The 26,277-nt window shown below is 48.7% G+C and overlaps 1 protein-coding gene across 2 annotated transcripts in view; it reads left to right on the top strand.

Moving 5' to 3' along the window:
* Nucleotides 1-26,277, top strand: part of LOC147107022 (uncharacterized) — a 364,818-nt gene that overhangs the window by 193,372 nt on the left and 145,169 nt on the right. The gene's annotated exons all lie outside the window — the stretch shown is intronic.

The raw sequence follows: 26,277 nt of genomic DNA, 5'->3' as shown, positions 1-26,277 counted from the left end.
ATATAATTCCCGCCTGGTAACATCTTATCTTCAAAGACTTTAAAGTCACCCGTGTCTCCCACTGCAAGCAAGCGAGGACCTGGTTTAAATTAAAAGGTCATGGCCCGATGATGTCATCGGCGCTGCAATGTGATTTTCATGACGACTCAGGGAGGCCACCCAGTGTCAATCCTGACAGCTGAACCACAGCAGGAGGTGGCGACTGTCCAGAAGAGACCCCCAGGTCCCGCAAGGAGTCCATGGACTCCCCAGCTCCGGCCTTGTCTCTTCCACTCAGCACTGGCATCGGCTTCTAAAGCCTTCACCTGACGCTAACTTTATGTCAAGGACTGTTACTTTGGGTCCCCGGCGTCCTAAGGCTCCATACGCGATTTCCGTTCTTGCCCTCCGGCCCTGATGTCAGTCCTGCTTCAGAAGGGAGACTGACATGAATTATTTAAATTCGACTCGGGAGTTCAAATGGCCCGAGCCTCATGCAGAGATCCCCATGGGGGTATCCCTCCCGTCCATCCCTCCTGCCCGCATCCCCGCCCTTCCTGAACACGCTCCCCAGTTAAAATCGAGGCCAAACCGTTTTCAGCTGGACCAGCAGATGGGTTGCCCTATCTTGAGGTAGTGAGAAAGAAGGAAATCAAAAGCCGTCGGTTGCAGCCATGGAATGTGAACCTCTCGTCAGCTGATTAGGATCATGAACAACTGAAGATGTTTAGGATCACACATTCAAATAATCATGCTTGATCTCCAGTGATAGAAAACTAAAAGTAAAAAGAGCTGTGTATGAGATAACACCATAACCTTATTCTGAATGTCCCACACTTTGGGGTCAACTTTAACTCGGGTGTGGGGAATTGTCGGGTTCCCATGACTTTAGTTTTTCCCACACGAATCTAAATGGGTCTGTGAGATTGATGCAATTTTAACTCAATTGGCCAATTGATTTCCAACGTGTGGGAAGCCTTGGCAATTGAGTATTTCCAGTCAGAAAGCCGCAGAATATGACGCCCTCATTGCTGCTGCTTTTAAGGTCCACAGCAAGCCTTGCTTCTTCTGCAGGCTTCCAAACTTTACCATTAAGATGGCACAGGAGCCTGCAGGAGCAACAGCCAGTGGGAGGGCAAGAGCTGCCCCAAAATTTGATGAGGCTTCACTCCAGGCATTGCTGGATGGTGCTAGGGCCCACAGGGAGGTCCTGTTCTCTTCTTCAGGGAGGAAGAGGCCTCCCAGTCAGACCAAGGCTGTGTGGCTACAGGTGGCGGGGGAAGTCAACTTCTTGGGGCTCACACGGCGCACCTGGATGCAGTGCAGGAAAAGATTCCGTGACCTTCATTGCACTGGAAAAGTAAGTACTGTATGAAGTTTCCATCACCCTCAATCTGATCCCCATTGCCTTTCCTCACCAGCACTCAGCTTCAGCAATCTCTTCCTCCACATCCCACTTGACACTCACATCCATGCACCCTTACCCATTCCCTCTCTCTCTGTGCTCACATTCACGTAACTATTCCACCATGCAGCCCTCACACTCCCTCTCACTCTGATGCTTTGAACACAACTGACAACACACAGGGAGGGCCCTTGGTCTTGCAACCTCACTCCATCTTTGTCTCCTTCTAAGTATCTTTGCTATGCAATCTCTGCACTCACTCCTTCATTCTCACTCAACCTCCACTTGTCTCCCTCATTGCAGGAAAAGGGAGCTCACAACAGGAGAGAGCGAGTCAGGACAGGAGGAGGGCAGCCCTCATTAGTCCAGCTCACCCCCTGGGAGGAAGCCGTCCTGGAGATTGTCGGGGCTGACAGAGATGCGGAAGTTGGGAAGGACAGACAGGTGCATCCCCGCAAGCTGGTGACAGAATAGTTTTCCATCTCTCTCATTGGCATTGCATGAGTCGCTGATAATGATTCTGAAGCTACATAATATGGACTTATGATCATCTGCAAAATGCAATGTGCATGTAACCTTGGCATCACATCTCTAACTTTTTCCTTGACTTCCCCACAGGACCATCGAGAGCCCCCGTCCCCAGTGTGCAGGAGGAAGAGCCTGAGATGCCAGACTCCTCAGAGGAATCTGCAACCTCTGAGGGCGCAGCGTCAGCAGAAATAAGCGCACCCAGCACCAGCGCAGACACACACACCTCGGTGGGACCTTCGGGACATAGAGTAGAGTTGTCACCTGGTGCATCACAGCTCACAAGTGAACATCAGCAGATTGTGGAGACAGGGACAGCAGTGGAGAGTCCTTGTCGGAGGGCGCAGGACTCTGCCAGCTCGGCTCCGCTGCATGTCGACCCTCTGCCTCTGGGTCCATCCGTAAGATCAGAGGTGATGGAACTCCATGCACAGATGCAGGAGTCTCTGGCAGGTTTTGTCTCCAGGGTCGCTGCGAGTGTGGAGCGAATGGAGGAGCCCATAGCGAACGTGAGCAGAGCCTTTGTGGAGTCAGTGGCGCATGAACGCATTAACACGGAAAGGATGGCTACCTACGTGGAAATGATTGCTGCCTCCATGGTAAGGCTGGCTACAGTAGAGGAGAGGAGGGCTACGGTAGAGAGGAGGGCTACGGCCATGGAGGAGGTTAGTCGCCAGGGTATGGAAAACATGGTGAGTGTTCAGAATAGAATGACATCTCTTGAGGAGCGATGGGCATCTATTGAACAGAGAAACCAGACCTTCATGGAAGTCCTTCTGAGTAGGACTGCCATTGCAGATACGGGTCCCCATGGCCCCCCTGATGTGCAACGAGGTGCTCTCAAGCCACTTGCAGGCACTGAGGGGGACCTGACCCATGAGAGGGAGGTTGGCGGCAGACCTCAAGGAAGTGGGGGCTCCTCTCCAAGCGCTCACACTTCCATGCCACTGCAGAGCCCTCGGTCAGAGCCCCGCCGGAGTCCACACCCAACTGAGATAGACGTCTCAACTCCTGCACAGCCGCAGGAGCAGCAGACTGCTGACGAGCCCTCACAGACTCGCCACCCCAGAGGACGCCCGCCAAAAAGTGTCGAGACAGGAGCAGCAGGAAAGTGAGCAAGGGGCCTCCACATCTGCTGAAGCCACAGGGGAACCACTACGTAGGAGCACGCGTAAGAGGAAAATAAAGCACAAATAGTCACAAAGGTAGTCACTTGGGTGAAATGTGTATTTTGTAAAAATGCCATCAGTTTGTTTTGCATAAAAATTCTGATGGCAACTGCTGCAGTTCTGGCGTGTGTCATTTCGCGAATGGGGCTTTCACATTGAGGGCTTAGGATTACTTGCAGTTGTCAGGATGCTGGTCAAATAGCTCGGAATCTGCAGGGTTTGGCCATTGTCGATGCTCAGGTAAGAAGCTGCGAGGCAAAAGAGTTTGATTTACTAGGCTAAGCAAATCTGGCCAGGATGAGTGCGTTCATTGCATCCCGGGCAGCAATGTTCTCGCGTAATGCTGGTTGATCGGCCTCTGCAGGATGCTCATTCTCGCCCTCCTCCTCCTCCTGATCCTCATCATCAGTTATGTGAGGAGCCACTTGGTCCTCAGGAATCTGCAAGCCACGACGCTGTGCCATGTTGTGGAGTGCACAGCAAACCACGACGATTCTGGAGACCCTGGCTGCTGAGTACTGTAGGGCTCCACCTGATCTATCCAGGCATCTGAAGCGCATCTCCAGCAAGCCGATGGTTTGCTCGATTACGGATCTAGTGGAAATGTGGCTGGAGTTGTAGTGCTCCTCAGCTTTGATGGCTGGCCTCCTCAACGGCGTCATTAGCCAAGTCCTCAGGGGATAGCCCTTGTCTCCAAGTAGCCATCCGTGAAGTTGGTCTGGCGGCCTGAATAGCGGAGGCACACTAGACTGGCGCAGTGTGAAGGAGTCATGGCAACTGCCAGGTTACTTGGCACAAACATGCAAAATCTCCTCCTTGTGGTCACACACCTACTGAACGTTAAGGGAGTGGAAGCCCTTGCGGTTGACAAAAATACCTGGATTGCGATGGGGTGCCCTGAGGGCCACGTGTGCAGTCAATGACGCCCTGCACCCTTGGAAAGTTTGCCAGATGAGCTAATCCAACTGCTCGCACCATCGCATTTGCGCGATCCCTGGTGAAATGGATGTGATTGTGCGCGAGGGCAAAGAGGGCATTGGTTACCTGCGTGATGCAAGTGTGTGCGGCCGACTGGGAGATGCCGCTGATGTCTGCTGCTGCTCCCTGGAATGAGCCTGAGGCAAAAAAGTTGAGTGCGGTGGTGACTTTGATGGCCATTGGTAAGGAGTGTCCACCTGGTCCTCTGGGCAGCAGGTCTTGCTGTATCATTGCGCAGATGTCAGTCACTACCTGTCGCGAAAATCGGAGCCACCTTTGGCACTGCTGCTCAGAGCGATCATAATATGATCGAATTCTTCATTAAGATGGAGAATGAAGTAGTTGACTCAGAGACTAGGGTCCTCAATTTAAATAAAGGAAACTACGATGGTCTGAGGAGCGAGTTGGGTAGGATTGATTGGGGAATGGCACTCAAAGGGTTGACGGTGGATAGGCAATGGCAAACATTCAAAGGCCGAATGGATGAGCGACAGGATTTGTTCATCCCAGTTTGGCATAAAAATAAAACAAAAAAGGTGACTTAACCGTGGCTAACAAGGGAAATTAGTGATAGCATAAGATCCAAGGAGAGGACATATAAATTGGCCAGAAAAAGCAATAATCCTGAGGATTGGGAGCAGTTTAGGTTTCAACAAAGGAGGACAAAGGGATTAATTAAGAAAGGGAAAATAGAATATGAGAGTAAGCTTGCAGGGAACATAAAAACTGACTGTAAAAGCTTTTATAGATATGTGAAGAGAAAAAGATTGGTGAAGTCAAGCGTAGGTCCCTTGCAGTCAGAATCAGGGGAATTTATAATGGGGAACAAAGAAATGGCAGACCAACTAAATACATATTTTGGTTCTGTCTTCACAAAGGAGGACACAAATAACCTCCCAGAGATGCCGGGGAACATAGGGTCTGATGAAAGGGTGGAACTGAAAGAAATCAGTATTTGTAGGGAAATGGTGTTAGGAAAATTGATGGGACTGAAGGCCAATTAAACCCCCAGGGCCTGATAATCTACATCCTAGGGTACTTAAGGAAGTGCCCTAGAAATAGTAGATGCATTGCTGGTCATCTTCCAGAACTCGATAGACTCTGGAACAGCACCCATGGATTGGAGGGTAGCTAATGTTACCCCACTATTCAAAAAAGGTGGTAGAGAAAAAGCGGGGAATTATAGACCGATAAGCCTGACGTCGGTAGTGGGGAAAATGCTAGAGTCCATTATAAAAGATGTAATAGCAGAGCACTTGGAATGCAGTGACAGGATCGGACAAAGTCAACATGGATTTACAAAAGGTAAATCATGCTTGACTAATCTACTGGAATTTTTTGAGGATGTAACTGGTAAAATAGATAAGGGAGAACCAGTGGATGTGGTGTATTTGGACTTTCAGAAGGCTTTCGATAAGGTCCCGCATAAGAGACTAGCGTGCAAAATTAAGGCACATGGGATTGGGGGCAAGGTATTGACTTGGATAGAGAACTGGTTGGCGGACAGAAAGCAAAGAGTTGGAATAAACGGGTCTTTTTCCGAGTGGCAGGCAGTGACTAGTGGGGTACCGCAAGGATCGGTCCTAGGACCCCAGCTGTTCACAATATATATTAATGATCTGGACGAGGGAATTGGATGTAATATCTCCAAATTTGCAGACGACACAAAGCTGGGTGGGAGGGTATGCTGTGAGGAGGATGTCGTGAAACTCCAGTACGATTTGGACAGGTTTGGTGATTGGGCAGAAACATGGCAAATGCACTATAATGTGGATAAATGTGAGGTTATCCACTTTGGTGGCAAAAACAGGAAGGCAGATTATTGTTTGAATGGCAATAGATTCGGAGAAGCTGAAGTGCAAAGAGACCTGGGTGTTCTTGTGCACTAGTCGCTGAAGGTAAGCATGCAGGTGCAGCAGGCGGTTAAGAAGGCAAATGGTATGTTGGCCTTCGTAGCAAGAGGGTTCGAGTACAGGAACAAGGATATCTTGTTACAGTTGTACAGGGCCTTGGTGAGACCACACCTTGAGTATTGTGTGCAGTTTTGGTCGCCTTACCTGAGGAAGGATGTTCTTGCCATGGAAGGAGTGCAGCGAAGATTCACCAGGCTGATACCTGGGATGGCAGGAATGACATATGAGGAGAGATTGTGTCGATTGGGCTTATACTCACTGGAGTTAGAAGATTGAGAGGGGATCTCATCGAAACCTATAAAATTCTGTCAGGCCTGGACAGACTAGATGCAAGAAGGATGTTTCTGATGGCCGGGGAGTCCGGAACCAGGGGTCATAGTCTAAGGATAAGGGGTAAGCCATTTAGGACTGAAATGAGGAGGAATTTCTTCACCCAGAGAGTGGTGAACCTGTGGAATTCTCTGCCACAGAGGGCGGTGGAGGCCAGTTCATTAAATATATTCAAGAAGGAGTTGGATATATTTCTTAAGGCTAAAGGGATCAGGGGATATGGGGAGAAGGCAGGGACAGGGTACTGAATTTGGATGATCAGCCATGATCTCATTGAATGGCGGAGCAGGCTCGAAGGGCCGAATGGCCTACTCCTGCTCCTATCTTCTATGTTTCTATGTCATGTTGAGGTAGCTGGCCCTGTGTCTGTAGACCCTGTTTGGGGGGTATCTCCTGCGCCGACGGGCTTCCATGCGCTGGCCCCTTCTGGCCTGTGCTGTCTCAGGTGGGTGAGCAGCAGCCTGTCGTTCCTGCTCCTGCTGCTGCTGTTGCTGGTGCTGCTGTTGTTCCTGGTTCTGCTGCTGCCGTGCCTGGTGCTGGAGGTCCTCTAATGTCAAGAAGGGAAGGAAAAATAGGCCTCCCATGCTTCTGGTAGATGCCTCAGTTGAGGAAGCGCTGAGTGAGGGTGGCGAGAGGGGTTTCGCAGGAGGTCACACTGGAGAAGTGTGTGAGGCTCCAACCTTCCACAGGTGTGGTTAAGCCTGGTAAAAGTTGCCCCAGACCTGAGACAACAAAGTCCTGCCACCTGCAAATGATGACTGATCAAATCTCCTCTTTAATGGTTGACCTGCAAGCCAGTAGTGCTCACGCCAGGTTTCACAGGCGTGATCCCCACCAGGCGTGTTTTACGTGGGGAAAGGGTTAAACAGGCAAGTGCCTGTTAAAATGGGATTATAAAGGCCAATTAGTGCTGTTTAAGGGCCCTAAAGATCACTCCCGCCTGTTGCAGGCGGGACTGATTCGGGACCATCAGACACGCCTGGGTTAAAATGGCTAGGTGTCAGGAACCGGGGGGGCGGGGGTGGTCCCGACCCCCCAGGTTTTGCGATTTTAACCCCCCACACGCCTCAAAGCCCGCCTGACGGCTGAGTTAAAATTGAGCCCTTTTTCTTCCTTTCCAATTTTTGCACTCGTCATTTTTTGATTCTGCTTACTAGAAATCCTAAAAAAACGATTTCAGCCACATTTGCATCTAAATCTAAAATACAGCTTGCAGGATTAGATTTTAACAGTTTTTAACCAGAAATTCCCCCCTCCCCCAGGAATTTTTACAGCCAAATGTTTTTTATCTTTCTTTTAAGTGGAAAAAACATGCCGCATGTCTATTTCAAACCTGTGCACCTGTATAAGAGTGAGTGCCTCCTTATAATACTAATTGAGCACATCAATGGCCCTGAAATTAGGATCGGGAGCTTGCCGCGCGTGCAAGCCCCCGATGTTCGCTTACCCGGCGCGCTGACATTTTAATCCTGGCCCGCATTGCATTTCCTCTCACTGGCCCGCTTGAGGTCCTCCAGCGGCGTACTTAGTGCAATGAGCCGGCTAGGATCACGTGAGCACAGGGCAACCAATGGGAGGTTGCAAAAGTTCATTCATGAGTTTGACCGTAAGAGCTGTCAAACTCATGAAAACTCCTGACCCCAAAACACTACTTAAACCTGAAAGAAAATTTAAAAAAACATTGCACTACTTAAATGAACCATAAAGAACTCTGAAAAACTATTTTAAACAATAATTTTAAAAATTTGAAAAAAAAAATTATATAAAAAATCGGAATAAAACTAAACTTGCCTTACTGTAAATTCTTTAAAAATAACAAACCTGTGGAAAAAAAATTTCTCAATTGTATTAATAGACCACTTACCTGTAAAACTAAGTACTTACGTGTGGTTTTTCAATGCGTAAATAGTGTGTACACACACGCAACTCTCTTTATAAAAAAATAAAAAAAAATAGAGGAAATCCAAGTCGCACACGCTGCCCGATACCGCGCACGCATTCAGCCTCTTAACCCCTTGGGTCAGAGGACAGGAAATGCCGGTTTTTAGCGCATGCACTGTGCATGCTGAAAACCGGCAATTCCTCCGGGCACACGCGTGAGTACCCCGTCCTTACTCACGCGTTGGGCCCGGAATTACTGGGCCAATATAACACTGACTGAGCACATCAATATGATGCTGATCACACCGATACAATACTAGCTCAACAAGCCAATTTTCAAATAAAGTATAATCTATAAGCCTGTTCAAAAAGGGGAGAGAGATAAACCTGGTAATTGCAGGCCAATCAGTCTTATGTCAGTGGTGAGAAAACTACTAGAGACCAATGTTCCCTTTAAGCTGAATGGCCGCGCAGTGCTCCAGGGGTCCCGCACAGTCGATGAGCCAGCTTTTAAATTGAAAAAACTGCACCTGCGCGGACTTTTGCATGGGCCGCGCAGCCAACTAAAGGGCGTGCCCCCCCCCCAAAAAAAATTACGGTGAATATTGCTAGAGACCATTGCCGAGGACAAAATTAATTCTCACTTGGAGAAGCATGGGTTAATGAGGCACAAATTTGTTACAGGCAAATCGTGTCTGACTAACCTGATTGAGTTCGTTGATAAAGGTAGTGCAGTAGATGTTGTACATATGGACAGACTTATTTGGAAAATAGAAGCACGTGCTATTAAAAGGATAATGGTAACTTAGGTATGTAATTGGTTAAGGAATAGGAAGCAGAGAGTCGTGAACAGAAGTTTTTCTGACTGGAGCGAAGTATACAGTGGGGACCCCAAGGGTTGGTATGAGGACCGTTGCTTTTCTTGTTATATATAAATGACCTAGACTTGGGTATAGGGAGTACAATTTTGAAGTTTGCAGTGATATAATACTTGGCAACGTAGTAAATAGTGAGCAGGATTCAGGAGGACATAGACAGACTGGTGAAATGGGCAGGCTCTTAGCAGATACAGTTTATAGCAGATATGTGTGAAGTGATGGACTTTGGGAGAAACATCATGGAGATGCAGTATAATCTAAATGGTACTATTTTGAGGGTGGTGTAAGAGCAGAGGGACCTGGGGGTGCTTATTCACAAATCTTTGAAGGTGGTAGGGCAAGTTGATAAAGCAGTTAAGAAAAGCGTATGGGATACTTGGCTTTGTAAATAGGAGCATTGAATACAACAACAACTTGCATTTATGTAATGCCTTAAAAGTAGTAAAATGTCCCAAGGCACTTCATAGGAGTGTTCTCAAACAAAATTTGACACCGAGCCACATAAAGGGATATTAGGGCAGATGAGTTCATAGAGGTAGGTTTTAAGGAGTGTATTAAAGAAAGAAAGAGAATTAGAGAGGTGGAGAGGTTTAGGAAGGGAATTCAGAGGTCAGAGCATTGGCAGCTGAAGGCATGGCTGCCAGTGGTGGAGCGATTAAAATCGGGGATGCGCAAGAGGCCAGAATTGGAGGAGCGCAGATATCTTGGGGGGGGTTGTAGGGCTAGAGGAGGTTGCAAAGATAGGGAAGGGCAAGTCCATGGAGGGATTTGAAATACAAAAACAAGGAAGTCATACTGAAACTTTACAAACTCTAGTTAGACCTCAGCTGGACTTTGTGTACAATTCTGGGCACCACACTTTAGGAAGGATGTCAAGGCTTTGGAGAGTGTACAGAGGAGGTTTACTAGGATGATGCAAGGGATGAAGGACTTCAGTTATGTGGAGAGATTGGAGAAGCTGGGATTGTTCTCCTTAGAGGAGAGAAGGTTAGGGAAAGATCAAACAGGGGTATTCAAAATGATAACAGAAAACACAGGAAAAACTCAGCAGGCCAGGCAGCATCTGTGGAGAGAGAAACAGAGTTAACGTTGCAGGTCAAAGACCTTTCATCAGAATTGGAAAAAAACAGGAAAGGGGATAGATTTTAAAGCAAGTAGGGGCTAGGAAAAGGGGGAGGGGATGAAAGAACAAAAGGGAAGGTCAGCGACAGGATAGAAAGCAGGAGAGATTAAGAGATATTCAAGGAACAAAGGATGGCTCTGGATGAAGTGTGAATGGCCCTGAAAGAATGAAGGACAGCTGCCATGTGGGAGGGAAGAAAAAAGCTCAGACAAAAGTGTGGATTAAAAAAAGAGAAAATATATATGTGATAGGGGTTATGATCTGAAATTGTTGAACTCTATGGGGGAGAAATTGGGTATGTAGTGCCACCTATTAGTGCCTAAAGAGGGCAGTCAGTGGCTGTAGCGCCACTGGCCGCGCCTCCCGCGATATTCAGCGGGGGCGCTAATGGTGGCGTTAGCCTGTTGCGCTGCGCCACCACCGATGACGTCATCGGTGTGCGCAGCGCCCCGATCGCGATATTTTGTAGCGAACGCCGCTGTAGCGCCGTTCGCTACCAGCGCCTGGTTCACGGGGCCTTGCTGTGCCGGCAGTGGCGCAAGTTAAGGTGGAGGTGTGGGGCGGCCGCCTTTTTCGGCGGCCGCCTGCCAGCACCTCTGTCCCCACCCTCCTGACCACCCCCCCCCCCCCCCCCACGGCATTGCCGGCTGTTTCCCGAGAGCCCAGCGCTTCTCCTCGGTGCCGGGCTCTTTTGCCGGCACTCGCGAGTGGCGATCGCGCTGTTGCAGGCCCCTCCCCCTTAACAATGGGAGGAAGGCCTGCAGTACTGCAGCGTGCGCTGTGCCGCAGCATGTGGCGCTGTGGCACGTTGCGCTGCGATATTCCGTTTCAGCGCCCTAAGAGGGACGCGAAGCGCCTCGAGCCTCGCCCCATCTCCCTGTAGGGGCGCTGAAACGGAATTTCTAACATTCGTTAATGCTCCGAACGCTGCGCAAAAATCAGCGCCCAGGCGAACTTGGCGCCACTTTGGCGCCCCAACCCAATTTCTAGGCCTATGTTTAGCCCAGAGGGCTGTAGAGTGCCTAATCGAAAGCTGTTCCTCGAGCTTATGCTGGGCTTCCGTGGAACAATGCAAGAGGCCGAGGATGGTGAGATCTGAGTGGAATGGGGCGGTGAATTAAAGTGACAGGCCACCGGGAGCTCGGGGTCCCCCTTACGGACTGAACGGAGGTGTTCCGCAAAGCGGTCACCCAATCTGCGTTTGGTCTCCCCAATGTAGAGGAGACCACATCGTGAGCAGCGAATACAGTATACTAAAGTAGTTCCTTGAATGTCTCTTAATCTCTCCTGCTTTCTATCCTGTCATTGACCTTCCCTTTTGTTCTTTCATCCCCTCCCCCTTTTCCCAGCCCATACTTGCTTTAAAATCTAACCCCTTTCCTGTTTTTTTTCAGTTCTGACGAAAGGTCTTCGACCTGAAACATTAACTCTGTTTCTCTCTCCACGGATGCTGCCTGGCCTGCTGAATTTTTCCAGCGTTTTCTGTTGTTATTTCGGATTTCCAGCATCCGCAGTATTTTGCTATCGTATTCAAAATGATATATGGTTTTGATAGAGCAAGTAGGGAGAAAATGTTTCCTCTGGCAAATGGGTCAGTAACCAGAGGTCATAGATTTAAAATAATTGGCAAAAGAACTAGAGACGAAATGAGGAGAAATTTCTTCACACACAGGGTTGTTAAGCTCTGGAAGGCACTACCTGAAAGGGTGGTGGAATCAGATGCCATAGCAACTTTCAAAAGGCAATTAGACATGTATTTGAAGAGGACTAATCTTTGGGGTTATGGGAAAAAGCTTGTGTGCGGGACTAAATTAGCTCTTTCAAAGAGCCAGTACAGGCGTGATGGGCCAAATGGCCTCCTTCTGTGCTTCTACCCTAATCTAAATGTACACACAACAACGTGCATTTATGTAGCACCTTTAATGTAGTAAAAACATCTGCTTTACAGAGGTGTAAGCCAAAAAAATGGGCGCCAAGCCAAAGAATGAGATATTAGGAGGGGTGATCTTAAACCCACCTCTTTGACTAAGCTTTAGAAGAAGAAGAAGGTGGAGAGGCAGAGGGGTGTAGGGAAGGAATTCCAAAACGTGGGACCTAGGCTGCTGAAGGTACGGTCACCAATAGTGGGACAAAGGGGATGGATACACAAGAGGCTACAGTCAGAGGAGAGGAGAGTTATGGGGGATATTGTAGGGCTGGAGTAGGTTACAGAGATAGGAAAAGGTAAGGCCATGAAAGGAATTAGACATGAGGATGAGAATGTTCAACTTGAGACGTTGGGACATCCAGAGCCAGTGTAAATCAGCAGAGTGATGGGTGATTGGGACTTGGTGCAGGATAGGATACAGTGAGCAGAGTTTTGGATGAGCTGAAGTTTACAGAGGGTGGAGATGAGAGCCAGCCAGGAAAGCATTGGAATAGTCGAATCTGTAATTTTCAGCAGCAGATGGGCAGAGGCATCTGGCAGATGGCCCAACCATCTTCAGCTGCTTCATCAATGACCTTCCCTCCAACATAAGGTCAGAAATGGGGATGTTCGCTGATGATTGCACAGCATTCAGTGCCATTCACAACTCCTCAGATAATGAAGCAGTCCATGCCTGCATGCAACAAGACCTGAATGACATTCAGGCTTGGGCTGATAAGTCGCAGGTAACATACGCGCCACAGAAGTGCCAGGCAATGATTATCTCCAACAAGCGAGAGTCTAACCACCGCCCCTTGACATTCAATGGCATTACCATTGCCGAATCCCCCACCATCAACATCCTGGGGGTCACCATTGACCAGAAACGTAACTGGACCAGCCACATAAATACTGTGGCAACAAGAGCAGGTCAGAGCCTAGGTATTCTGCAGCGAGTGTCTCACTTCCTGACTCCCCAAAGCCTTTCCATCATCTACAAGGCACAAGTAAGGAGTGTGATGGAATACTCTCCACTTGCCTGGATGAGTGCAGCTCCAACAACACTCAAGAAGCTCCACACCATCCAGGACAAAGCAGCCCGCTTGATTGGCACCCCATCGACCACATTAAACATTCACTCCCTCCACCACCGGCGTACCGTGGCTGCAGTGTGTACCATCTACAAGATGCACTGCAGCAACTCGCCAAGGTTTCTTCGGCAGCACCTCCCAATCCCACGACCTCTTCCACCGAGAAGGACAAGGGCAGCAGGCGCATGGGAACACCTCCAACCCCCCCTCTAGTCACACACCATCCTGACTTAGACGTATATCGCTGATCCTTCATCGTCGCTGGGTCAAAATCCTGGAACTCTCTACCTAACAGCACTGTGGGAGGATCTTCACCACACGGACTGCAACGGTTCAAGAAGGTGGCTCACCACCACCTTCTCAAGGGCAATTAGGGATGGGCAATAAATGCTGGCCTTGCCAGCGATGCCCACATCTCATAAACAAATTTTTAAAAAGGTGATGTTATGGAGGTGGAAGTAGGCCATCTTTGTGATGGAGAGGATATAGGGCTGGAAGCTCAGCTTGGGGTCAAATAGAACGCTGAGGTTACAAACCATCTGGTTCTGTCTGTGACAGTGTCTGGGGAGGGAGATGGAATTGGTGGTAAAAGTTAGAGTTTGTGGTGGGGCCAAAGACAATGGCTTTGATCTTCCCAATGTTCAGCTGGAGGGAATTGTGGCTTATCTAGGATCGGATGTTAGATATGCAATCTGGCAAGACAAATGGGGGAAAAAATTGGGTTGCGCCCCCTTTGGGGCGCTAACTTCGCTCGGGCACTACTTTTAGTGCCCTGAAGAAGTTAGAGCCCCCATGCCGGAAATTGAATGGTAGCGCCCCAAGCAGGAGGCGGGGTGCTACTGGAAGCGCTCCCCCTCCCTCTTGGGGCGCTACCATTCAATATCGCGGCGCTACGTGCAACAGCGCCACGCCCGTCGGCACGTAGTACCGTGTTATTACTGGCCTCCCTCGCTTGATTAAAGGGAAGGGGCCTAGCGCAGCATACACCGGGGCCCTGCTGGACCACCGGGGTGCTGGCAAAAGAGCCCGGCACTCGAGAGGAGTGCCAGGCTGACGGAACGCGGCCTGCACCCCGCAGGAGGAGGCCAGAGGGGGCGGGTGCTGGCAGGAGGCCCAAAAGAAAAGGTCACCCAGCACCTGCCCTTTAATTATCGCTGCCCCGGCTGCAAAAACACCACTCTGACCCTGTCTGACATAGCGTCCAGCGGTAGGTCAGGGAGTGCGAGCGAAGTTTGCGGCTGGGGCACGAGCAGGGCACTGCACATGGCGATGACGTTATCGCCAGAGATGCAGTGCCACAGGGCGCTACCGGCTACTGCCGTCACTAATCTCCCACCTAATTTCGCAGGAGGCATTAGCGGTGCCGTGCCTGGCGCTAGGTGCTTTGCGCCCCCACGGGGTGCTAACGGGAGGCACAAAGCAACCCAATTTTTCCCGCATGGAGATTAAAATGGAGTGCCATTGGAGGGAAACGTGTAGCGTAGATGATATGTTTCCATTGTCATGAGAAACTTTCCACAGGAGAGGTTTTCCAAGGTGCCTCAGATAGATATGCTGCTGGCATCAGATCCACCACGTTGGGGTTGGCCATGGGTGGTTGAGTGTGACTTTCCATTAATTACAGGTGCACTAAATGTGTGCATACGTAGTTGCTTTAACGTGGCATTACATCGTTTTTCTGTTGAGCCATCCTGGAGTATGAATTTCTCAACAATGGTAACCAACTTGATTGGTAATCCATTTTCCTTCCAATGTTTCCATAATTTAAAAAAAAGCAGCATTGGAGTTTCAGCTGTCAGCAAACTTGATGAATTAATGACCAGTCAGTACACATTAAAGAAGGAGTACCTTTCATAGTGTTGCTTGTATTTGCTACAACCACATCATTTAAAGGAAATGCATTTTTCTATTTTCGTTCTGACCACTTAGTTCCAGTGTACTGGCTCAAATACGATCTATAGCATAAATTAAATCTTTGTGGTTTGTATAGTGATGACGACACATTTTCAGCCCTTCCAACAGCCAATTGTGTACCAGAGGAAAACTCTCAAGTACTATTTTTTTAGTAAAATTGTCACCTTGTGAGTAGAATCACAAAATGTCACACCAAGCTCTGCATCATTGATCATACAAAAGAAAGTAGCTATGAGTAAAAAGATAGCTTTTAAGAATGTGGCAGTGTAGAGTTTTCTTCTTGTGAGCTTTTCCTGCTGCAGGAGAGTGAGGTCTTAAGCTGCCACTGTTAGTTTTGCATCAAAATGGCAGTAACCAGGGGAAGGATATTCGAGCTAGACAACAAAAGCAGTGAGCAAAGGTAAAAAGAAAATTTGAGGTAGGGGTAAAATAGATATAGCAAAAGTGAAAAAGAACATGGCTTTGAAGTTGCATAAGAAAAACAAGCATTTGGAGATCTGAGAGTAAAACATAAAGTACTAAGAACTTTACTCTATTTGCTTGAGATTGTTGTAATAAAGAGTATAATTGGGTCTGGCAGTTAGGTCTCCACACATCCTGGATATCCAAAATATTGATTGTGGGGATCTGGAACATAAGTAAGACTAAACTCTCTTCACCTTCTCCTTCCCACCCACCCTGTCTCTCATTTGGTGTCCACCTCCCATCTGATCCTCGTGGCCTCTTAAGAACCTTTCCCACTGAGAAGGAATTGAAGCCTGCCCACCCAGCCTCCTTTAGCACTTCTAAACTGATTAGGAATTTGTTTTGGAAACTGGAGGCAAAGATGTGCAGTCATTGGGAGGGGAAAATTACAGCATGGGGGTGATTTTAACCCTACCCACCCGATAGAAACTGTGCTCCTTCAGCCCTCAGAAGGATAGCTTTGCCCCCTGTGGTAAACCACTGTATTGTATATTGCCACCTCTGGGTGGCGCTGTGTATGGAGGCATGCCTCAGCTGACTCTACCCACCACTGTGTGGGTTTCGTTCAGACTTGTTCAGTCACTCACGAAGAAGCATGGTCTCTTCTTAGCTAATAAAAGCCTTATTCATCTCTTCTTTCGACTCATCATCTCTTCTTCGACTCATCACCTTTTATGAAGTAATTGATAAGCGTATCAATTTTATTAGCTAAAAGTTAAATGGCGACACCTGAGGAGCAACAACAGCAACGGATACAGCAGACATTGCTGAGAGCCCTCAGACCACCACGCCTGGACCTCGACCCTCAAGATGTGGGTGCATCAGCCAAGTTTGAACACTGGCTGAGCTGCTTTGAATCCTTCCTCGCAATCTCACAGGTTACAGAGGAGGATCACAAACTGAAAATTTTGACCGCCCAGGTGAGCCATCAAGTATATATGCTAATCCGGGACTCTAATACGTACGTGGCGGCCCTCGAGCTACTAAAAGGGCAATATACGCGCCCAGTGAACACAATTTACGCCCGACACCTCTTGGGATCCCGCAGGCAGCAACCGGGAGAATCGGTAGGGGCATTTGCACGGGCGCTACTGGCACTCTGCAGAGACTGCGATTGTAAAGCGGTAACGGCTGTGGAGCACGCGCAGGGACTCGCCTGTGATGCCTTCGTCAGGGGCCTCCAGTCAGACCACACCCGGCAGAGACTGCTAGAAAGCAAGGAACCCGACCTGAAGACGGCCATTGCCCTTGCGCTCTCGTTAGAGGAGGCCCACCGAAACCTCGAGGCATACCCCCGTAACGGCGCCGAGACATGGCAATCGAAACCGTGGGACACGGGACCGCCGCCCCCGGCACCAACCGCTGCAGCGACCCAACCGAGACAGCAGCCTCCGGTAAGAACTGCTTCGATGCCCAGTAACCAGGCCCAAAAATGCTATTTCTGTGGCCAGTTAAAACATCCCAGAGCGCACTGCCCAGCTAAGACAGCTACCTGCTCGGGCTGCGGGAAGAAAGGCCATTACGCTAACGCCTGCAAGGGGAAGCCAGCCAGCAGCGCAGCGTGCGGGCCATGGGAGCAGCCATCTTATCCGCCATTTTGTGTACCCCCGGCCGCATGGCATCCGCCGCCATCGTATCCAACGCACTCAACCGCCATTTCGTCACCGGAACCGACCACCGTCTCGGCGGATGACTATAGTGACTCACTAAGCCACATACTGGCCTCCGTGACGCTGGATCAAGGCCACCCTCACCATCTATCCAGCTCCATGATGGATATCGCGGTAAACGGCCGCGCCACCAGTTGCCTGATCGACAGCGGGAGCACAGAGAGTTTCGTCCACCCCGACACGGTACGTAGCCACTCCCTCACGATTCTGCCAACGCACCATCGCATTTCTATGGCGTCCAAGTCCCAGTCAATGGACATCAGCGGCTACTGTGTGGTGACCCTGTCAGTAGGGGGCACTGAATATCAAAAATTTAAACTGCTAGTCCTGCCCCGTCTTTGCGCTGCCGTCCTGCTAGGGTTGGATTTTCAGTGCCACCTTAAGAGTGTCACACTAGCATACGGTGGACCCCTCCCCCCACTCACAGTCTGCAACCAACAACTTTTAAATCGCCCGCTGCAAACCACCTGCAGCCTTTCCACATTAAAAGTCCCCCCCCCTCCCCTGTTCGCTAACCTCACCCGCGACTGTAAACCCATCGCTACCAAAAGCAGGCGGTACAGTGCCGGGGACAGAGCTTTTATCAGCTCTGAGGTGGAGCGGCTCTTGAAGGAGGGCATTATCGAAGGTAGCACTAGCCCCTGGCGAGCCCAGGTTGTAGTCGTTAAAACCACTGCAAAACGCCGCATGGTAATCGACTACAGCCAAACCATAAACCGGTACACCCAGCTGGACGCGTACCCCCTCCCTCGCATATCTGATATGGTCAATCAGATTGCGCAATACAAAGTATTCTCCACCATCGACCTTAAGTCAGCGTACCACCAGCTGCCCATCCGCCATGAGGACCGCCAGTATACTGCCTTCGAGGCAAACGGCCGCCTCTACCACTTCCTTAGGGTCCCCTTCGGCGTCACCAACGGGGTTTCGGTCTTCCAAAGGGAGATGGACCGAATGGTTGACCAGAACGCGCTGCGGGCAACCTTCCCCTATTTGGATAACGTCACCATCTGCGGCCACGACCAGCAGGACCACGACGTTAATCTAGCAAATTTCCTCCGTACGGCCCAACGGCTGAACCTAACGTACAATAAGGAAAAATGTATGTTTCACACCAAGCGCCTGGCCATCCTCGGCTGCGTGGTGGAGAACGGAGTCATCGGGCCCGACCCCGACAGAATGCGCCCCCTAATGGAGCTACCCCTTCCCCACTGCCAAAAAGCACTGAAGAGATGCCTGGGGTTTTTCTCCTACTACGCCCAGTGGGTGCCCCTCTATGCAGACAAAGCCAGGCCCCTCATCAAAGCCACCTCCTTCCCCCTGACACCAGAGGCGTGTGCAGCCTTCACTCTTATCAAGAACGATATCGCGAAGGCCGCAATGCACGCGGTGGATGAGTCCATCCCCTTCCAAGTGGAGAGCGATGCCTCCGACTTCGCCCTAGCCGCGACCCTTAACCAGGCGGGCAGACCCGTGGCCTTTTTCTCAAGGACCCTCCAGGGCCCCGAGACGAGACACTCCTCCGTCGAAAAGGAGGCCCAGGCTATTGTAGAAGCGGTGCGTCACTGGAGGCATTACCTGGCCGGGAAACGATTTACCCTGCTCACTGACCAGCGTTCAGTAGCTTTTATGTTTAATAATAAGCAGAGGGGTAAAATCAAGAACGACAAGATCTTGAGGTGGAGAATCGAACTCTCCACCTACAATTATGATATCTTGTATCGGCCCGGGAAACTCAATGAGCCCCCAGATGCCCTATCACGTGGTACATGCGCCAACGCGCAGAGTGATAGGCTGCAGTCCCTCCACAATGACCTCTGCCACCCGGGGGTCACCAGGTTTTTCCATTTTATCAAATCCCGTAACCTGCCCTACTCCATCGAGGAGGTCAGGACCATGACCAAGAGCTGCCAAATCTGCGCCGAGTGCAAACCGCACTTCTATAGGCCGGACAGAGCAAGCCTGATCAAGGCCACCCGCCCCTTCGAACGCCTGAGCGTCGATTTTAAAGGGCCCCTCCCCTCCGCTGACCGCAATGTGTACTTCCTCAACATAGTTGATGAGTACTCCCGTTTCCCCTTTGCCATCCCTTGCCCAGACATGACCAGTACCACGGTCATCAAGTGTCTGAATGACATCTTCGCTCTGTTCGGGTTCCCCAGCTATATACATAGCGACAGGGGCTCATCGTTCATGAGCGACGAACTTCGGCAGTACCTGCTAACAAGAGGTATCGCCACGAGCAGGACCACCAGTTACAACCCCCGGGGGAACGGCCAGGTGGAAAGGGAGAACGCGACGGTTTGGAAGGCAGTCCTCTTAGCACTAAAATCTAAGGGCCTTCCGACCTCCCGCTGGCAGGAGGTCCTCCCTGCAGCGCTTCACTCCATTCGGTCACTGCTTTGTACTGCCACTAATGCGACCCCTCATGAGAAAATGTTCGTTTTCCCCCGGAAGTCTACATCGGGAACCTCGCTACCGGCATGGTTGACTTCTCCTGGGCCCGTCCTACTGCGGAGGCACGTGAGGACGCATAAAACGGACCCCCTGGTCGAGCGGGTGCACCTCCTACACGCCAACCCCCAGTATGCCTGGGTGACATACCCAGACGGGCGGGAGGACACGGTCTCCATACGAGATCTCGCACCCTCGGGTACCCCTGAATTACCACCGTTATCCCCCTTACCACCGTTATCCCCCTTACCACTGTTATCCCCCACCACCCCTCCCAACCCAACCCCTGCAGACGGCATGCCAAAGCCCCAGGAATCTTCGCCAACCACCCAGACACCAGACCCGACGTCGGATGCTGCAACACCACCGCCGCCACCACGACGATCAGGACGTCAGACAAGGCCTCCTGATAGACTTAACTTGTAGTACCCTTCACCCCGCCGGACTTCACATTAAACAAGGGGTGAATGTGGTAAACCACTGTATTGTATATTGCCACCTCTGGGTGGCGCTGTGTATGGAGGCATGCCTCAGCTGACTCCACCCACCACTGTGTGGGTTTCGTTCAGACTTGTTCAGTCACTCACGAAGAAGCATGGTCTCTTAGCTAATAAAAGCCTTATTCATCTCTTCTTTCGACTCATCATCTCTTCTTCGACTCATCACCTTTTATGAAGTAATTGATAAGCGTATCACCCCCCACCCTTCCAGGGCGGGCGTGGAACAGCTCCGGCAGTCCATCCCGCCACTTACCTGCTGTTGGTCGACAACCTCCGGGTTGCACAATTTTTCGTCTGGAATGGGTGGGAAGTCGGTCGGCGGGATTTAAATGAGCCCTGGTAGTTAAAATACCCTGGGCCACATTTCAGGGGCAGCGGGTGAGTTTCTATCTCACACTGCTACTCATGCTGCCCAAAACTGCCCCAGCCCATACTTAAAATCAATTAACAACAATGGATTTATACATCACATTTAACGTAGTGGAACGTCCCAAGGTGCTTCACAGGAACGTTATCAAACAAAATTTGTCACTGAGCCACATAAAGAGATATTAGGACAGGTGACCAAAAGCTTGGACACACAGGTAGGTTTTAAGGAGCGTCTTTCAGGAAGAGAGGTTTAGGGAGGGAATTCTAGGGCCCAGGCATCTGAAGACACAGCTGTCAATGGTGGAGCGATTAAAATCAATAATGCGCAAGAGACCAGAATTGGAGGAGCGCAGATATCTCAGAGGGTTGTAGGGCTGGAGGAGGTTAGAGAGGGACGAGGCCATGGAGTGATTTGAAAACAAGGAGGAGAATTTTAAAATCGAGTTGTTGCCCGACAGGGAGCCAATGTAGGTCAGCGAGCACGGGGATGAACAAGACTTGGTTCGAGTTAGGATATGGGCAGCAGAGTTTTGGCTGAGTTCAAGTTTACAGAGGGTGGACGCAGTGCAATATTACAAGTTACTGATTAATTTGTTACTTAAAAGTTGAAATGACAAAATCCAGTGTGTAGACCGCTTGGTTGTTGAAGCCTGCAACTTTTGGGATGAAATCTAGAATTTTTACTGACTGACCAGAGTAGAAATACAACTATAGTTTTTTACGCAGCTGTGACTATGACTGTCAAGTATATGGAGAGACTTAAAGGCTGAATTCAAACAAGCTTAAACCTTGAGCTCATAAACCGTTTGGTATGTACTTCTACACTAATATCTTTGGAATCCCTTGATTGAGTTACAGCTTTTGAACTCTCACCACAACATCCGTTATTCTGTATCGGTTAAAGATTGACACAGTCTAACACAGATGTATTACTGCAAACTAAATGCAAAATTGGTAAACATTGTAATTAATAACTGCACAGCATGTGGGAAAGGAATGACTCATAGGGTGAATTAGATCAAATAAAATCATTCTATATAATTTCTGTGTAAGTTATGTATGAAGATGAGAGTTGAGATTAACAGCAGAGTATAGTACCTTTAGATCTTACTGTTGATAACAATAAAACTTAATGAAGGTACTTTGATGGTTTGGGAATCTTTTGTGCTGTAGAAAAAAAGTGATGAAGAAACAGTGCCATGCCACTCCCTCTGTACCGTAGCTCCTAGAAAGAATTCAGTGTTTCCAGATCAAGATTAATTTTTTCTTTCTCAATAATTTTCTAGTACTGTACTTGTGTACAAATGAAAGCACACCAGGATATGTACTGAAGCAATAGAGGTGTGAAGAGGATATTAAAGACAAAACACCAGAGAAATGTAGAAAAAGGTGTTTTTTTCATCCATATAGTGGGACTTTTCTGAGGTTAGGATCTTTATCTATTCGTGGTGAGCTCCTGGCCTGGAATGCGCCTGCCTGTCTGCAGGAACTTTCTGTCAGCAGGAATTGAGAAATAATGCATAGCTGCAGCTCTTAAATGTTTTGCCATCCTAGGGCATTTTCCACACAGATGAAACTGTCAGGCTGCTCAGCAGGAAGTGGCTACATGAGTCAACGCAGTCTCAAACATCTAGAGATGAAGAAAAGGGTAATAACCTCAGGAAATCTGCCACGGTAATGCTAGCCAGCATTTCACTACATCAAATAAATGGGCAAAGTTTGCAGGCCTAGAACAGCTTCCTTTCATCTTGTTACCATGACCGAGGCTGGATACTAAGCCCTCAGAAACCAGCTTCACATGCACCTACTACAGCAGGCAGCACTTTTTTACTGCCATTTCAAATTGGAACTGTTTTCACATGACCATTTGGAAAGGAGATTCCACAAAGCAGGCTTAGCATGCAACTAACCCTCATGATGCATATTTGCTTACTCACACGTAAGTGACGATGCAGGGTGACCATTTGGCTGTTGCTCATTTATGTGCTCTTCAAACTTCCAATAGTTCAATACTTCCTGGACAAAGTGGTACATAACGGGAGGGAGCAGACCAAACTGGAGAAATCCCCAACCCTCATCTCTGCAGTCGTGCATGACTGTTTAATATAGAGCCACAATGCAGCGCTCTGTCCGTGGTAACTCCAAGTACATCTGTAGTGGATATTCCATGCAAGAAGTCTCAAGTCCAGTCTGAATACCTCTTGTGAATGTTCAGACGACTGCTATGGAGACTTTGGGAGTAATTTTAACATAACCCACCTGGTGGGAAACTGACGGGATTGGATTGGCTGCCTCGTTTACATCATTGAAGCCAATGGAAAGTAAAATCTGGTGAGGTGTAAAATAACCCCCTTATTTTCCAATCATTAAAAGGCTCCCTTGCCCAGTTTCAGCATGGTGGACAATCAGATGAAAAGAGCTAGTATGCAGGGTCTGGCCCCACACAGATCATCTGGGGAAGTGTCCAGCAGCGGGGGCATGGCTGGAGTCGATATGTACGAGACTGCTAACTCTCTTGGTGATGCCACATCCAGTCCCACACCCCCTTTCCTTTCAAATGAAGGAAGATATGGCAGAAAGCAGGCAGGAATGGGCTGCCTCCACATCATCAATGTAATACAAGCAGCTGTACGACCATCCTATGACCCAGCACAAGGAGGCAGCGGGCCACTTCAATTCCAAGAGGGTCCCACTGGCATCCACCCAGCCACTCACTCACTTCTGTCATGGAGGAGCACCTAAAAGGAGCACAAGATTATGTACTACAGCACATAAAACATGCTGTTGGCATCAAAGCAAGAAACAGAAAACACATGCGCAAATTGGGGATTAAATTTCGTTACACTTGATCTTAACTGTGTCAGGAATTTTGTTGGGATGGTGTAAAATGAAATAGTAGTAGACAAAAGAAATGAGATTCATGGTAGCTGAGTTAGTATAGACTGTTCATGCAATAGGCAAATAGGGTACTCGGATGTAGATCTCGTCAATGAGAGCGTCCTGTATAGTTCTTGGTGTCTGTAAACGTAGTTCTGTAGAAACATCTTCTGGCTTCTCATCTTCATTTTGCTCAACTCTTGGATATGGACTGATATATTCCTCCACTTGCTCCATGCTTCCATGCCTCTTTGGATGGCAAAGTTGTGTAACATACAGCAGAGTGCGATGATCTTAGAGATCCTGATATATTGTAAGATGCCTCCTGTTGCTATAGTGTGTTCAATAATGATTGTTGTATCTATGGTTTGCTGCTGTTCATAGCTAGCTCATCCTTGCAGTCTCCTTTCTCTAATGAATCATAGAAACATAGAAGATAGGAGCAGGAGGAGGCCATTCGGCCCCTCGAGCCTGCTCCGCCATTCAATGAGACCATGGCTGATCATCCCAAGTTCAGTACCCTGCCCCTGCTTTCTCCCCATATCCCTTGATCCCTTTAGCCCTAAGAAATATATCTAACTCCTTCTTGAATATATTTAATGAATTGGCCTCAACTGCCTTCTGTGGTGGAGAATTCCACAGGTTCACCACCCTCTGGGTGAAGAAATTCCTCATCTCTGTCCTAAATGGCTTACCCCTTATCCTTAGACTGTGACCCCTGGTTCTGGACTCCCTGGCCATCGGGAACATCCTTCCTGCATCTAGTCTGTCTAGTCCTGTTAGAATTTTATAAGTTTCAATGAGATCCCCTCTCATTCTTCTAAACTCCAGCGAATATAAGCCCAATCGACCCAATCTCTCCTCATACGTCATTCCTGCCATCCCAGGTATCAGTCTGGTGAATCTTCGCTGCACTCCCTCCATGGCAAGAACATCCTTCCTCAGATAAGGCGACCAAAACTGCGCACAATACTCGAGATGTGGTCTCACCAAGGCCCTGTACAACTGCAGCAAGACATCCTTGTTCCTGTACTCGAACCCTCTCGCTACGAAGGCCAACATACCATTTGCCTTCTTAACCGCCTGCTGCACCTGCATGCTTACCTTCAGCGACTGGTGCACAAGGACACCCAGGTCTCGTTGCACTTCCCCTTCTCCCAATCTATTGCTGTTCAGATAATAATCTGCCTTCCTGTTTTTGCCACCAAAGTGGATAACCTCGCATTTATCCACATTATACTGCATCTGCCATGCATCTGCCCAATCACCCAACCTGTCCAAATCACACTGGAGTTTCTAGGCATCCTCCTCACAGCACACACGGCCACCCAGCTTTGTGTCATCTGCAAACTTGGAGATATTACATCTAGTTCTCTCGTCTAGCTCATTAATATATATTGTGAATAGCTGGGGTCCTAGCACCGATCCCTGCGGTACCCCACTAGTCACTGCCTGCCACTCGGAAAAAGAGCCGTTTATTCCAACTCTTTGCTTCCTGTCTGCCAACCAGTTCTCTATCCAAGTCAGTACCTTGCCCCCAATCCCATGTGCTTTAACTTTACACGCTAATCTCTTATGCGGGACCTTATCGAAAGCCTTCTGAAAGTCCAAATACTCCACATCCACTGGTTCTCCCTTATCTATTTTACCAGTTACATCCTCAAAAAATTCCAGTAGATTAGATAAGCACGATTTACCTTTTGTAAATCCATGTTGACTTTGTCCGATCCTGTCACTGCTTTCCAAGTGCTCTGCTATTACATCTTTTATAATGGACTCCAGCATTTTCCCCACTATCGATGTCAGGCTTACCGGTCTATAATTCCCCATTTTGTCTCTACCACCTTTTTTGAATAGTGGGGCAACATTAGCTACCCTCCAATCCATGGGAACTGTTCCAGAGTCTATAGAATTTTGGAAGATGACCAGCAATGTATCTACTATTTCTAGGGCCACTTCCTTAAGTACCCTAGGATGTAGATTATCAGGCCCTGGGGATTTATCGGCCTTCAATCCTGTCAATTTCCCTAATACCATTTCCCTACAAATACTGATTTCTTTCAGTTCCTCCCTCTCTTTAGACCCTATGTTCCCTGACATCTCTAGGAGGTTATTTGTGTCCTCCTTTGTGAAGACAGAACCAAAGTATGTATTTAATTGGTTTGCCATTTCTTTGTTCCCCATTATAAATTCCCCTGATTCTGACTGCAAGGGACCTACGCTTGACTTCACCAATCTTTTTCTCTTCACATATCTATAGAAGCTTTTACAGTCAGTTTTTATGTTCCCTGAAAGCTTACTCTCATACTCTATTTTCCCCCTCTTAATTAATCCCTTTGTCCTCCTTTGTTGAATTCTAAACTGCTCCCAATCCTCAGGTTTGCTGCTTTTTCTGGCCAATTTATATGTCCTCTCCTTGGATCTTATGCTATCCTGGCACAGTGGATTATCTTAAATGAAGATGTCATTGCTGCCTGGGATGCAGGTATTCACTTGCACAATCTTGTTTTTATGGTCACAGATGAACTGCACATTGTTCGAGTGAATGCTCTTGTGGTTCATGATCCCGTGGAATTGTGTGCAAGTGCCCATAGGGTCACATGGGTACCATCAATGACAACTTGGACTAGGGGGAGGTCGGCCATCTTAGAAATCTGTACAACCCTCTCATTCTGATGCAGGCTGCCCACTGAGAAAATAGCGAGCGATTCATCAACTATCTGATAGATACATCTGTGAAATGCAGTTCCACTATTGGTGCTAATGTCACCTGTGATCGCTTAGAATGAGACAGATGCCTAAAAGTTCAGGGATGTGGTGACTTTGACAGCCACTGGCAGTGCCTTC

Source organism: Somniosus microcephalus, chromosome 15, assembly GCF_052327205.1.
Source record: "Somniosus microcephalus isolate GS21.2 chromosome 15, FLI_Smic_1.0, whole genome shotgun sequence".
NCBI lineage: Eukaryota > Metazoa > Chordata > Chondrichthyes > Squaliformes > Somniosidae > Somniosus > Somniosus microcephalus.
Note: the sequence above shows the minus strand (reverse complement) of the source record. Positions and strands in the feature narration are given on the sequence as shown.